The sequence below is a fragment of the Sceloporus undulatus genome, chromosome 2 (genome assembly GCF_019175285.1).
Source record: "Sceloporus undulatus isolate JIND9_A2432 ecotype Alabama chromosome 2, SceUnd_v1.1, whole genome shotgun sequence".
NCBI classification, from domain to species: Eukaryota; Metazoa; Chordata; class Lepidosauria; order Squamata; family Phrynosomatidae; genus Sceloporus; species Sceloporus undulatus.
The window spans coordinates 183,431,353-183,445,659 of record NC_056523.1 but is presented as its reverse complement, the minus strand read 5'-3'; the positions used below and the strand labels follow the sequence as shown (position 1 = coordinate 183,445,659).

General features: G+C 45.8%; 3 pseudogenes; 2 read left to right on the top strand and 1 right to left on the bottom strand.

Annotated features, from left to right (window-relative positions):
- Nucleotides 1–2,465: 2,465 nt before the first annotated feature.
- LOC121920815 lies at nt 2,466–2,802 on the bottom strand (annotated as a pseudogene).
- A 4,622-nt stretch (nt 2,803–7,424) lies between these two features.
- LOC121920810 lies at nt 7,425–8,002 on the top strand (annotated as a pseudogene).
- Nucleotides 8,003–10,014: 2,012 nt separating this feature from the next.
- LOC121920477 overlaps nt 10,015–14,307 on the top strand; it is a 17,740-nt pseudogene continuing 13,447 nt past the window's right edge.

Here is a 14,307-nt window from a genome sequence, read left to right as displayed (position 1 = left end):
AGGGTATCCACAGCTGGCCAACTGCACCAACCGTAGTGCCAGGCCTGGCATATCTGAAAATAAAAAAAATACACTTCCCACCTCCACCATCCCTCAGGTAAATTTTAGGTATGAAGAAATATTACCTATTAATTGACTAAATCTCCTATGGTCAATCAACCAACGCAGATGATGTCACCCTGGTTGCCACATTTATTTGACCAGAGGGCAAAGAACCCTGTGCCTGATAATTGCATGGCAAATTGAATATGCTGGTCTCATAAGCTTTATTGTACAGTGGGCCCTTGGTATTGGTTCCAGGACCCCCCAACATCAAGTCTATTATATACAATATAAAATGACAAAATCAAGCTTTGCTTTTTGGATTTTTAAAATATAATATATATTCAATCCATGGTGGTTGAATCCGTGGACACAGAATCTATGCCTATGGAGGCCTTCACAAAATGGGGCTGGTCATGTGGGTGTTTTTTTTCCTCCCTATCATGCAGCTAAGCACTGAAAATGTTCCTACTTAACTTCTGCTTATTAATTATACAGTCAGCCCTCCTTATACACTGATATTTTATCCACGGATTCAAACATCCACAGCTTAAAAAATATTCTTAAAAAGTTTAAATTCCAAATTGCAAAGCAAGATTTCCACTTTTATATAAGGGACACCATTTTGCTGTGCTGTTATATTTAATGGGACTCAAGCATCCCCAGATTTTGTTATCCACAGATGGTCTGGAACCAACCCAGCAGACCTCAAGGGCCCACTGTATTTTAAAATAAACGGATAACCCTCAGGAGAATCTGGTGGTCACCCGCTAGTCCACATCCTAGTTTGGATCTTCTCTAAGCCCAGCCCAAAGCAGTCACCATCTCTTCCTCACCAGCAGTGGAGGAAACCAGTCCGGTCCCCCTGAAAAAAGAACTGTGTACTTGTCCTCCAAATATAGCTGATTAAAAAAATCTTAATCAGTTGAAAAAGAGTGGGACAACTCAAAGATTAATAGATTGTGGGCCCAAACAGATAGGGCAAATAAAGCTGCTTTGGGTCACTCTGGAGGCATGCTGTTTCAATGACACACGCATCTTAAGAGGCCAGAAGCTTCGCCAAAGCTGTGCTCCAGTCCTTGGGACTGGATGTGGTTTTGGTGCGACTTTTGGACTCTTAAAATGCACATGCGTCATTTAAACCCAAAGCAGCTTTATTTTTGCCTGTCTGTTTAGGCCCTGTCTATGAAACCTTCGCTACACAACTTCTTTCTCCCACACATCTCCAAGAAGTGCTACAAGATTGCTTTTTTAGCCCAAGAAATACTGCAAATGGGAATGTGGGTGGAATCTGATGTCTAAATAAGAGTAAATAAGAGAGGTGGAACCTCTTGGGAAGTGCCTTTGGAGAGAAAGGAAATCTGTTTGGGCCTATGACTCTGACACTGAACCAAGAACATGTCAAAGTACCTTTGGGAGAAAGGGAATATAAATCCAATTTTAACACAGTGAAGAAATGCTAAAGCTGCAGAACCACCCAAACAGAAAAACAGAGCTGGGCCAATGCAGTCTTCTTTACAGCGAAGGTAGTTAGCAGTCTTCACCTGAATAATAAAATGCATTTAATAGAGAACTTGGCACCCAATGATAGCTGCAGAGGACCCGCCTTCCTGTTTTTGTAAGGTACATCTTGGGGACAGAAGACCAGCCATCTCCTCTCCAAACTACTGGTCCCAGGCCCTTTGCGCCTCGCACACAGCTGACTTCATTGGCTATAGGCGCCGTGACGTCAACAATAGCAGAACAAAGGACTTGACAAAGGCTGCTTAATCCCTCCAATGTATTGAAAGCCAGAAGCTAAAATGCTAGCAGGCTATGGGCAGATGAAAGCAAATCGTCGTTTTGTGAGACCTTTCACCTCTCTTGAGGGGTCTGGCCCCACAACAACTACATTCCCAGAATTCAATACTGGAGCCATAGCCGTTGAAGTTGTGCCAAACTGGATTATTTCTGCCGTGCGGATGCACCAAAGCTGGGGAGGGAGTGGAAATGTGTGAGAGACCAGTGTGGCTGGCGTAGTAGCTTCCAGTGTCGGAACACTCCAATTTCAGACGGCTTTAACTGCCCTGGCTCAATGCTAGGGAATTCGGGAGTGTAGCTTTTGTGAGACATTGAGCCTTCTCGTTCTGAGAGATCTCTGGTGCACACAAGTTCCCAGGTAGCACTGAGCAAGGCAGTTGAAGCAGTCTCAAAGCGGATTATTTCTTCAGTGTGTTTTGGGCCTATGACTCGGGAGACCTGGGTTCGAATCCCTAACTCAGCCATGGGAACTCACCTTGGGCAAGTCACACTCTCTCAGCCTCCTCAGGGGAAGGCAAAGGCTAAACCTCCCCTGAATCAAATCTTGCCAAATAATAACAAACGAAATGCAAGTTCAGCCTTTTGAGTGAGCCAGTGGGTGCCTGAAAAGGGCTTTGGTGTTGGTGGTGGTGACCAGGGGGTCTTTCTTGGCTGGGCGCTCAGCCCCCGAAGCCGTAGAGGGTGCGTCCCTGCCTCTTGAGGGCGTAGACGACGTCCATGGCGGTGACGGTCTTGCGCTTGGCGTGCTCCGTGTAAGTGACGGCGTCGCGGATGACGTTCTCCAGGAAGACCTTGACACCCCCCGCGTCTCCTCGTAGATCAGCCCGAGATCGCTTCACGCCCCGCGGCGGCCAGGCGCCGGATGGCGGCTTGGTGATCCCCTGGTGTGTCCGGAGCACCTTCGGTGACGCTTGGCGCCCCCTTTGCCCAGGCCCTTCCCGCTTTGCCTCGTCCTGACATCCTCCCAGCTCACTTTTCCAACAAAGCGAAGAAATGTGCTTCGACGCTGAGAGCGCGAGAATTTATACTCTGTAACCCGACCAGAGGGAAAACTTCGGACTGGAGGCAAAGACTCGCCCCCTTCTCACGTAGGATGCTGCTTACGCCGCTCTTGCCAATGGAAAGCGAGGTATTTCGAAATGACCAATCAGACATCGCCTCTTGAAGCTGAAAACTTGGCGCCTTTCCTTTGTTTCCAAGTCAGCGTTAAATGAGATGGTGATGATCAAGATCAGGATGCTGGTGGCGGTCATGAGGGATGGTGGTTTATTTATATTATTATTGTTGTTGTTGTTGTTTATTTATAAAGCTCTGTAAATTTCATTTTTGTTGCCTCTCCTGTGTTTGGATATTAAACTCCTCGCATGTACACACCGCAGGGGTGTGTGTGTTGGTGTTGTGTTCGCTGCCTCTTGTTGGAATTCATTTTTGCAAGGCTAAAAGGCAACGTTGCCTGGGTTTGAGCATTGGAGTATACAGAGCAGGGTTCTTTGGATCCCCTGCTCAGCAAACAGTCCTCCTGAAACCCATGGGGTGATCTTGGGCAAGAAGTCACACTCTCTCCCTCGGGGATGGTCATGGCAAACCTCCTCAGAAGAAACTTGCCATGAAAAAAAACCTGGGAGAGGGTCGCCTTGGGGTAAGACGACTCGAAGGCACACGCAACAGCAGCAACAACAACAAGCCCAATAAAAGGAAGCCTACTCTTTGTCCAAAAATGCAACAAGAGTAAAGATGCAGAGCCACATTAGTCTGGAAAATTAGTATGATCGTATGCAAAGGGATTGTTATTATTATTTTACTTCCTTATATCCTGCCTTTCTCTCAATATAGGGGATCTTGTAGCACCTTTGAGACCAAGAAAAGAAGGTGATAACATGAGTTTTTGCAGCTTGAGCATCCTTCCTCAGATGCAGGGAGTGGGGGAAACTGATACAAACTTGCCATCGGGACTCTTTTCCTCTCTTCTCATTCTGATTCCTCCCTCTTGGTACAAATAGCAAACAGAATTACAGTACTTTGTGACATTCATGGAAAAGGAAACTAAGTACTGACTTTTCAAGGTGCCTGCTCTGTCTCAATTCTGATTGCATTAAAAACAGGCCTAGGAGAGAACTAATGAGGTGCAGAGGTTTCTTCACAGGTCAGGACTCCAGGGACCAGAGTTCCAATCCTGCCCTGTCCATGGAAACCCACCTGGGCAACCCACACTTTGAGTCTGAGAAGAAGACCATAGCAAACCTCCTCCCGATAAATCTTGCTGAGAAAATCTTGTGAGAGTTTCACCTTAAGATTGCCATAAATCTCAAACAACCTGAAGGTGCACAATTATTATTTTTATTATTATTATTATGCTTTATTTATATTAGCACTACAGCAATATGAATGGTTCCTGGATTGCCACCCAATAATTTTGAAAGAGAACATGGGATCTTCCTTCCTACTTCATTAATTCAACAATAAAATATGTTTCTATTTTTAAATAAAATTTATTAAAATATATTTTAAAAATGACATACAACCATAAAACAATGACAATACAATTAACTAACATTTGACAACAACAGACAAAAAAGATATGATTGACTTCCTGGATGCTTTCGGATCTTTATCATAACTAAATTCTCCTTCTGCATCTTAATCAAACTATTTATTAAACTTGAACACTATAAGATTATTTTTAAAAATATTTTTATTAAACATTTAAAAACATTCTTTAAAAAGCGAAAATGCAATCAAAACCGAATTTAAACATCTACTAAATTACATTCACATCTTTCCTTTTCAATTCCCTCTTTATATATTATCTTAATTTCCATCTCTAGCAGTGCTTGGTACTAATTCCTTCAAACTGTTCTTATTTTATATTAGAGAAACACAGTCTAATTCACCTTGTTAAGGATTATAATCTGCCCACTCTATTAATTTTAGTAGTCTTGTAATTCAGGAACTAGTGGGTCGGCCAGTTCTCAGGGGATCTGTGTCACATTCAAGTGTATGCTTATAACATGTATAAGTATAAATAGGCAGCAAAAGTCTTTTTTTTGTTTGTTTGTGTTCAGTGTATCTTTGGAAATCACTCATGGGGAAAGGCTTTTAGTAAGTGCATTAAACTAGCAGGCCCACTTTGTTGTATTTGGATGGGAGGCCACCAAAGAGTGTCAGGTGCTGCAGGCTGTATTTCAGAGGAAGGACTGGGAAAACCACTTAGGTATTCCTTGCCTAAAAGCCCTATGAAAAATCATAGGGCAGCCATAAGTGAACGGGCAACCTGAAAGACATGCATGCACATAAACACACGCATTGTCCATTTTTCAGGGGCATTATTTTAAATTGTCATTGATTCTATGATATTTTAGCTTTTGCATTTCTTTTAGTGATGTGAAACATCTGTACCTTTGGAGCTACTTGAGCAGCAGAGTGATCCAGCAGTTTTTGATTCAAATGGAGCAGAGGTTGTGTGTGTATGTTCTTTGAAACACAGTGTTAATTATATGCCTGCACCCAATCCCCGCTTGTACTCCCAATTCAAAAAGCTCCATTGAGTCAATTGTTGAAAGTAAATCAAAAAGTACTAAAATCCCATTCAATGCCATTGGTTAAATGAATCTGCTGTAACTGACTTGAAACTGAAGGAAGGCCCTGATTCCCTTTTATGTGGAAGGCATAGTCAGAGGTGGTTAGCCAGTTTCCTCTGAAAATATAACCTACAGCACCTGGTATTTCTTGGTGGTCTCTCATCCACGTTCTGTTTGCTACAGTAACCTATGTGTGTGTGTGCGTGTGTTGTTATATATGTCTGTGTGCTGTCATTCCTTTTTTACTTATGGAGATCCTAAGGTGAAATTATCACAGTATTTCTTGGTTTCTTCAGAGGGATTGTCATTCCCATCCTCTGAGGCCGAGAGAGTGTGACTTGCCCAAGGTCACTTGTGTGTTAGAATCATAGAGTTAGAAGAGACCGCAAGGGCCATCCAGTCCAACCCCATTCTGTCATGCCGGAACTCTCAAGCATCCCCAACAGATGGCCATCCAGACTCTGCTAAAACCTCCAAGGACGGGAATCCACTACACTCCGAGGAAGGAGTGTGTTCCACCGTTGAACAGCCCTTACTTCAGGAAGGTCCTCCTAATGTTGAGGTGGAATCTCTTTTCTGCAGTTTGCATCCATTGCTCCGGGTCCTAGTATCGGGAGCAGCAGAAAACAAGCTTGCTCCCTCCTCAACATGACATCCCTTCAAGTATTAAACAGGGCTATCATGTCACTTCTTAACCTTCTTTTCTCCAAGCTAACACATCCCCAGCTCCCTAAGATGTTCCTCGTAGGGCTGGTTTTCCAGACCTTTCACTATTTTAGTTGCCCTCCTCCAGTTTCTCAATGTCCCCTTTTAAGTTGTTTTGCCCAGAAACTGGACACAATTTCCAGGTGGCCTGACAAAGCGGAATACAGTGGCACTATTACTTCTTTGATCTAGACGCTATACTTTAATTGATGCAGCCTAAAATTGCAATTGGCCTTGTTAGCTGCGCATTGCACTGTTGACTCATGTTCAACTTATGGTCTACTTGGACTCCCAGATCCCTTTCACACATAGTTTCATTCAGCCAGGTGTCCCCTTCCTATATCTATGCTTTTATTTTCCGCACTAAGTGCAGTACCTTACATTTCTCTGTGTTGAATTTCATTTTGTTAGCTTTGGCCAGCTTTCAAGACTATTCAGGTTTTTGAATTTTGATCCTATCCTCTGGGGTATTAGCTACTCCTCTAATTTGATAAGTATGATCCCAATTCTGTCATCCACAGTCATTGATAAAGATGTTGATAGCACTGGGCCCAGGACACAGCCCTGTGACCCCACTGGTCACTTCTCTCCAGGATGAAAAGGAGCCATTGTTGAGCACCCTTTGGGTTCGGCCAGTCAACCAATTGAAACGGTTAACAACAACAAAGCAAAGTGTGGAGGACAGGGGGTCTTGGAGATGTCTCACCCACAGAGTTGCCATGACTTAATCCACTCATTGGCAGTTAACTAGTTATCACTTTACTAGGACACTGAATTTAATGGGACTTGAACATCCACATATTTTGGTACCCAGCAGATAACAAACCCCAACAGATAAAAGGCGCACTTTATTCTTGGGAGCCAGAGCAGGACTTTGCTGGGCCAGACATTGTAAATCGAAAGCAAAGCCTGTGCATAAATACAAAATGGAAGCCAAATAAGCAATAGAAATAATTTTCTTGGGCACAAGGCTTGCTCTCTCTATTTAAAGGCTTCTATGCAAAACAAGGCAGCCCGGTGTCTCCATCCCCATTGGCTGCGTGGCCCCGGAGCCCCTCCCCCTTGCGCGCGCACATGCAAATCAAAGGCTGTGGAACGCCCGGTTCCGATTGGGGGTAAGCGGCTTCTCCTTTCCCCAGTTGGCCGGAGGCCCGATTCGGCTCCTCACTGGCTGAAGCCTGACCAGCCAATCCGAATGGCCGGCGCCGAACGTTCGGAGGTATAAAAGGAACCCCACTCACGAGATGAGGCTTAGTGTTGCGTTGCCTTTCTGGGAGGAGGATCAGTGGTATGCAGCTCATGTCCGGCCGTGAAAGCAGGGAGCAAGCGAGGGCCAAGCCAGTCTCGGTCCTCCAGGGCGGGCCTGCCTTCCCGGTGGGCGCGTGCACCCGCCTCTGCGGAAGGGCAACTACGCCGAGAGGGTGGGCGCGGGGGCCCCGTCTACCTGGCCGCCGTCCTGGAGTACCTGACGGCCGAGATCCTGGAGCTGGCGGGGAACGCCGCCCGGGAAAACAAGAAGACCCGCATCACTCCCCCGGCACCTGAGCTGGCCATCCGCAACGACGGGAACTGAACAAGCTCCTGGGCAAAGTCACCATCGCCCAGGGAGGGGTCCTCCCCAACATCCAGGCCGTCCTCCTCCCCAAGAAGACCGAGAGCCACAAGGCCAAAGGCAAATAGGGAGTTTTTTAAAAAGATACTTTTGGCTGAGAGATTAAAAAAAAGTTGCTCCCAAACTTTTCAACCCAAAGGCTCTTTTCAGAGCCACCCACGATTTCACTTGAAGAGCTGGATCTCTCTAGGCAAAGGAAGGTGACCAGTTCCAAAGAGCATCCAGGAGTAGTAGCCCCGTTGTTGCCCGTGTAGCAGCATCCACAATCCACAGAACGATTGTAGTGTACCTTCAGTATCCTTGTTTTGGCCCAGCACGCACCTCCCCCGTGGATACCAAAATCGTGGATGCTATAGTCCCATTATACAGTGGCATAGTAAGAGGATGTGACGTCCCTTAGATAAAATGGCAAATCCGAAGTTGCTTTTTTGAAAATTTATGTTCAAGCCCTGATAATTAAATATGGATAAGGAACCCGTGGTATGGAAGGCTTGAATGGCCAAGCCTTGCGTAGGCGGGCTGCGGAGTCGGTCTCCTCCTGCCTCCAACTCCGCCTCTTCCTCGTCAAGAGCAAGAAGGGAGGCTTCCCTCTTCCTTCTTCGAGTCTCGAGCCCTATTTCCGATTGGGCTGGATTTAAACTGCTGCCTCTATTATTGCAGAAGTAAACCAGTTTGACACCACTTTAACTGGGCATGGCTCCATGCTTGGAATTCTGGGAATGGAGCAACTTAATGACCCCCTAATGTGGTGTCAAACCGTTTACTTCTGCAGCGTGGATGCAGCTGGAAATCGGATCCTTTGCCTCGAAACACCTAAGCCGAGCTACGTTTGTCAACCTTAAAGATCCTTAAAGATGGCTAAGGCAGGGATTGAACCCTGGTTTCTGGAGCCCTGCCCAACCCTCAAACCACTAGACAAGCTGCCCTGCAAAGAAGTGTTGAGGATCACAAGGACCTTTAAAGGCCTCAAAGCCAGCTGGCTAGTGGTTTGAGGGTTAGTCCAGGGCTCTAGAAACCAGGGTTCAATTCCTGGTTTAGCCATGAAGGCACTGGGTGACCCTGGGCCAGTCAACTTCTCGGCCTCAGAGGAGGCCAGTGGCAAGCCTCTGGTAAAGAACGTGACACAGGGGCCGCTGCCATTCAATTGGAAACGACTTGAGGCACACAACAAACGACAACGAGGGAGCTGGTAGTCTTGTTTTGGAGACTTAACTCTATATGATCGCGGTCTACTTCTCTCAGATGCTTCGACGTCTTGTGCTCGTCAGTATCGAGATGCCTTTGCAGAATGAAATGCTATGCTGAGGGGCCAAGACTTTTCTGTGGAGCATCTTTGTTGTTGTTCGTTGTTTGTGGTGCCTCCAAGTCGTTTCTGATTTATGGCGACCCAAGAGACCCTATCCTGGAGTTTTCTTGGCCTGCTTTGTTCAGAGGTTTGCCCTTGCCGTCCCCTGAGGCTGAGAGAGTGTGACTTGCCCAAGGGGCTTCTGGATTGGCAGGGCTTTGAACCTGGTCTCCAGAGCCCTCAACCCCTAGGCCACGCTGCCTGTTAATTGAACTCCCAGACTGGCTCAGCTGGGGCCAGTTGTTGCTGTTGTTTTCCCCGTCGGCAATTACCTCGCTGCACAAACCCGCCCAGGGCTCCAGGTTGCTTGGCAAGGAAAGCGAGGCTTGGCGATTTCCCATCCCCTGCCAGGATGAGAGGCCGGGGGTGGTGGTTGTTGTTGTGTGCCTTCAAGTCGTTCCGACACAAGGCGAGCCTAAGGCGGCTCTCTCACGCCGTTTTCGTGGCCAATATTGTCTCAGAAGAGGTTCGCCATGGCCTTCCCCTGAGGCTGAGAGGAGTGACTCGCCCAAGGTCACCCTGGGGTTTCCCGGGCTGAGCTGGTGGTCTCCTTTAAAGTTTCAGGACAATCCTGCGAAGTAGGAGCAAAGAAGGGGGGGGGAATAGTGGGATAGATGGGATAGATTGATGGATGGATGGATGGGATGGTGGGCTTCTCCTCCGCCCCTGAGGAGCCCCCTGAGACCATCATTTCAGGAGGGGCGGGGGCGAGGGAGCGCCTGGCTGCCTTGCGTCCAATCCCTTCCAAGCGCGGGAAATTCAAACCCTCCCCTGGGCCGCCCCTCTGCCTGGTCCAATCAGACGAGGGGCTTCCTCCATAAAGGTCTCCCTCTTGACCTGGCGCTCCCTCACCAGTCGCTGGGCTTTCGGGGAGGAAGGTAGTCTTCTTCTTGGCTTCGGAGTTAACTCTCCCTGCAGCAGGCAAGGCGCCCATGGCTCGCACCAAGCAAAACGGCTCGCAAGTCGACGGCGGCAAAGCGCCCGCAAGCAGCTGGCCACCAGGCGGCCCGGAAGAGCGCCCCGGCCACGGGGGGCGTCAAGAAGCCCCACCGCTAACCGCCCGGGGACGGTGGCCTGCGGGAGATCCGCCGCTACCAGAAGTCCACCGAGCTGCTGATCCGCAAGCTGCCCTTCCAGCGCCTGGTGCGGGAGATCGCCCAGGACTTCAAGACCGACTCCGCTTCCAGAGCTCGGCCGTCATGGCGCTGCAGGAGGGCCAGGAGGCTTACCTGGTGGGGCTCTTCGAGGACACCAACCTCTGCCATCCACGCCAAGAGGGTCACCATCATGCCCAAGGACATCCAGCTGGCACGCCGCATCGAGGGGAGAGGGCTTAGGAAACAGGAAATCCCAACAGACCCAAAGGCTCTTTTAAGGGCCACTACTCCAACGAAGAGAGCTGCTGCTGCTGTGCTGCTATTATGGCTATTCTTGTTTTCTTTAACTGGAATGCTGTGCCTTGATGGAGAGTTTTGCACGGCAGAATGGGGTTGGACCGGATGGCCCTTGTGTCTCTTCCAGCTCTACTTCTCTGATTTACAATGCACTTTGCCCCCATCTTGGCCTCAAAGCAGCAATCCAGGCATTTGCTGCTAACCCAGATGAAAACCCACCCAGCTTTAGTTCTGATGAGGGTCGCATGCTCCCTGTGTGCTATGAATGGTACCAAAACAAAAAACAGTACAGCTGAAGCTTTAGTCCATCAACCTATGTTGTATATCTCCTAAACGCACACTTTGGAGGCCGACATTTCTTCTGACTATTATGCTCAGGTTTTATATTTACACTGTTTCCATGCAACTTTAGAACTGATTGGCAAATTTTAACCTTTTGGTGCAAAAAGGAGAGGTAAATTGTTGGTTTTGGTCATATCTTTCATAGACACTTTGTGCGAAACAAATATGAAGGCGTGATGATGATTTTATATATGATGGTTTTTTATATCCCAACTTTCTCCCAATATAGGACCTAAGGTCAGTGATGATGGTACAAAGAGTTTGATTTTCATTCCAACTTGTAAGTTATAGCATTGTTTATCAACCTAGATTATACCAGTTTAATGTGTAGCTATGAAATGCTCCAGGTTTAGGGGAGAGGAAGCTGGCAGATTGTGCGCATGGTGTAAGCACCATCCCAGGCTGAGAGCACAAAAGTGTCCTGTTTCAGTTGCAGGAGGCCTGAACAAGAAAGCACACTCCCCAGTATGAATAGCACACACAGTAACACTGGATCACACAACTCCTTGTTAACACTGTGACAACATGACTTTTTATATGAATGGTCCACTATTTATATAAAACTGCTCAATCGCATGACAGATTTATTAGTGAAAACAACTTTCAGTGTAATGTCCCACTGCACGCAGTTGGAATCATGCTGCTCTCAAGATGTGCTGGACTGCAACACCCGCATTCCACACTACAGTCTATATAATCGCCAAACTGTAGATGATTGAATTCATGATACAGGGAGCTGACTGTACAACTCTCACAGCAGGAATTTCCTGTTAATTTTTAAGGCCCCATAATAATTTTGTTATTTCTCTGCTCTGACCAAATACACACAGTTAAACCCCTGGACTTACAGGAGGCGAGAATGAGTCCCTGTCTCACACTACAAAAAATGGCCTTCTCCTGCCCCATAGGATTTTTATGTACCAGGGTTGGGAATGTGTGGCTTTAGTATCACTCTGTACTGCATCTGAAGAGGACTATATTCCAAAAAGCTATGCTAAAATAAAAACCAGTTAGTCTAAGTGCTGAATGTTCTTTTTGTCTCCCCTTCTTTTTTATGTGACACTCCAGTTACTGTTGGAGTGCAGCTCTCAGCAGTCCCATCCCGTGGTGAGGAATGATGGGATTGCTGTCCAAGATCTGAGGGCTGCATCATTCCCAGTCACCAAGGTGATATAGAAACGGATGATTGATTTAAGGTTGGGATTCTAAGTCTGTTTATTAATGTTAACCCCCCAACTGATCTCCTGAACATAAAGGATCATCACACTGCACAAAACTGCCTTACTCCATTGTTCTGGGGTCACATTACATTGCTCTTTAAAATCAGAGCAGGTTCAGCCAGCGATAGCTTATCTCTTACTGTAGCTCAGAGTCCTTCTGTTTTCTCCTTATCCTGTCCTGTTGACAACAGCTTGCACATAGAGCTATTATATTACCATTGATGTTGTGCCTCCAAGTCATTTTTTACTAGGTGACCCTAAGGCAAACATATATCGGGATTCTTGGCAGGTTTCTTCAGAGGCCATTCTTCATGGCCATTGCATTCTCTACGGCTGAGACAGCTGACTGACCCAGGTCAAAAGAGGATTTTTTTTTCCATGCCCAAGCAAGGAATCAACACTCTGATCTCCAGAGTCATTCCAAGATTCAACCCATTATGCCACACTGGCTGCTAATATGTATTATATCTACTATTATATATGCGTTATTTACTCAACAATCCCAGAATGCATGCTTTGAACCCTTCCCCAGCCCATTTTTGTTCATTGCCTGGCCTGCAAGGTAGGCTAGGTGGAGAAATTGTGGTTGCCACAAATTTTATCCTGCAATCTTATTAAGGCCAAAACACACTGCAAATAATCTAGTTTGAGACTACTTTAAATGCCTGGCCCAGTGCTAGGGAATCCTTGGAATTTGTTTGTTGTGGCACCATTGCTCTCTGACAGAGGGGCTAGGTGTTGAATAAACTAACAGTTCCCAGAATTCCCTAGCACTGACCAGGCAGTAGTTAAAGCAGTCTAAATTAACTGGATATTCTGCCAGTGTTATTTAGACCATAGTGTATAAAAAAGTCTAATAAGTTGGTGATTATTAAAATGGGCTTGTTTCTCTCTCACTCACCCGATACAGCATCCCTGCTTGTGATACCATACCCCAGTTGTTTTTTTTAAAAGATTTTTTCATTATGGAATCCAACATAAAACAAAACCTAAAAGCAGTCCCTCCTATTAAGACAGATCTCAAAAGGACTTCTACACTGGCTGAGAGCTTTTGCCAGACATCATTGACTAACACCATCAAGGAATGAATACCAAAAAAAAAGAAAAAGAAAAAAAAAAGAAAAAAAAATACTTCATGTTGGTATCATGAGAACACCAAACCAAATCCACAGGTAGTACAAAAGCTTTCATTAGGACCATTTCAAAATGCCACCAAAGTTGCCAGGTTTCAAAGTTTTCCAGACATCTTCCTCAGTTAGGTGGTAACCACAAATTTCTACTTTAAAAACGAAATACATTTGAAGCTACACAGGAAAGAATGGACAACATTAGTATATCTTCAAAGATGGTGTCAGGTGTTCAGTTAACTGCATGATCATTATGTTACGTAGGCCTTGTTGGTGATCTTTCTGCCCCATTCTCTTTCCCCCTCCTAAGAGGGATTTCTCATTACGAAACTCTCCTTTTTTCTCTCTCATTCAAACTAAACCATGTTGATAATTAGTTCACCTTTGGGACTAGCAGATATTAACTCTCTAAAGATTTCAATGAACTTGCATGTTTTCAATCTTTCCTTCTTCTCATACTTCTTTGAAATGGCATTACTTTTCTAACCTGAACCATCCCAATTCACCTGGATTATGCTATCCATACTTATTCATATATAGATAAATAAAGTTCATTAGTAAACTTTTGTTTTGCATAATACACAGCTAACTTGTTTGTTTTAGAGTCCAGTCTCAGTTTTTAGGGAACGCTATGGTTATACAAGAGCATGTTCTTAGCTACTCTAACTAATGTAAAGCTAGAACCCTAACCAGCTTTAGCTTTGGTATTTTTTATATTTCAATATATTGTTTCCTTCGGAAAGGCTGAAACTTAACTATATCCTCACCAGACCTTGACTTTACTGTCTTGCACAATGAATAGGGCCATACTTACTAGCATAGTAATCTCAGAGCTCGGGACCTACCTCTAGTGTAGCCCATGCATACAAAGCAAATCCTTCCAAGCACCCTCCGAAAGATATGTAGGAGAAGCAAAGTGACCAAAGCAACGGAGAACAAAGCATCTGTATTCTCTCTTGTTCAAGAAAGAAAAAGTTGATGGCACGCATCTCTACCACTGGCCCACCTGAAGCTTAGTCCTGGACCTATGGTCTTCACCACCCAAATGAATCCACCTTCGTTGCTACTTCTCACCCAGCTCTCATCCTATCACCCACTTTCCCGAAGACAAACATTCCTTTACTGTTGTTGATCTGAACGTT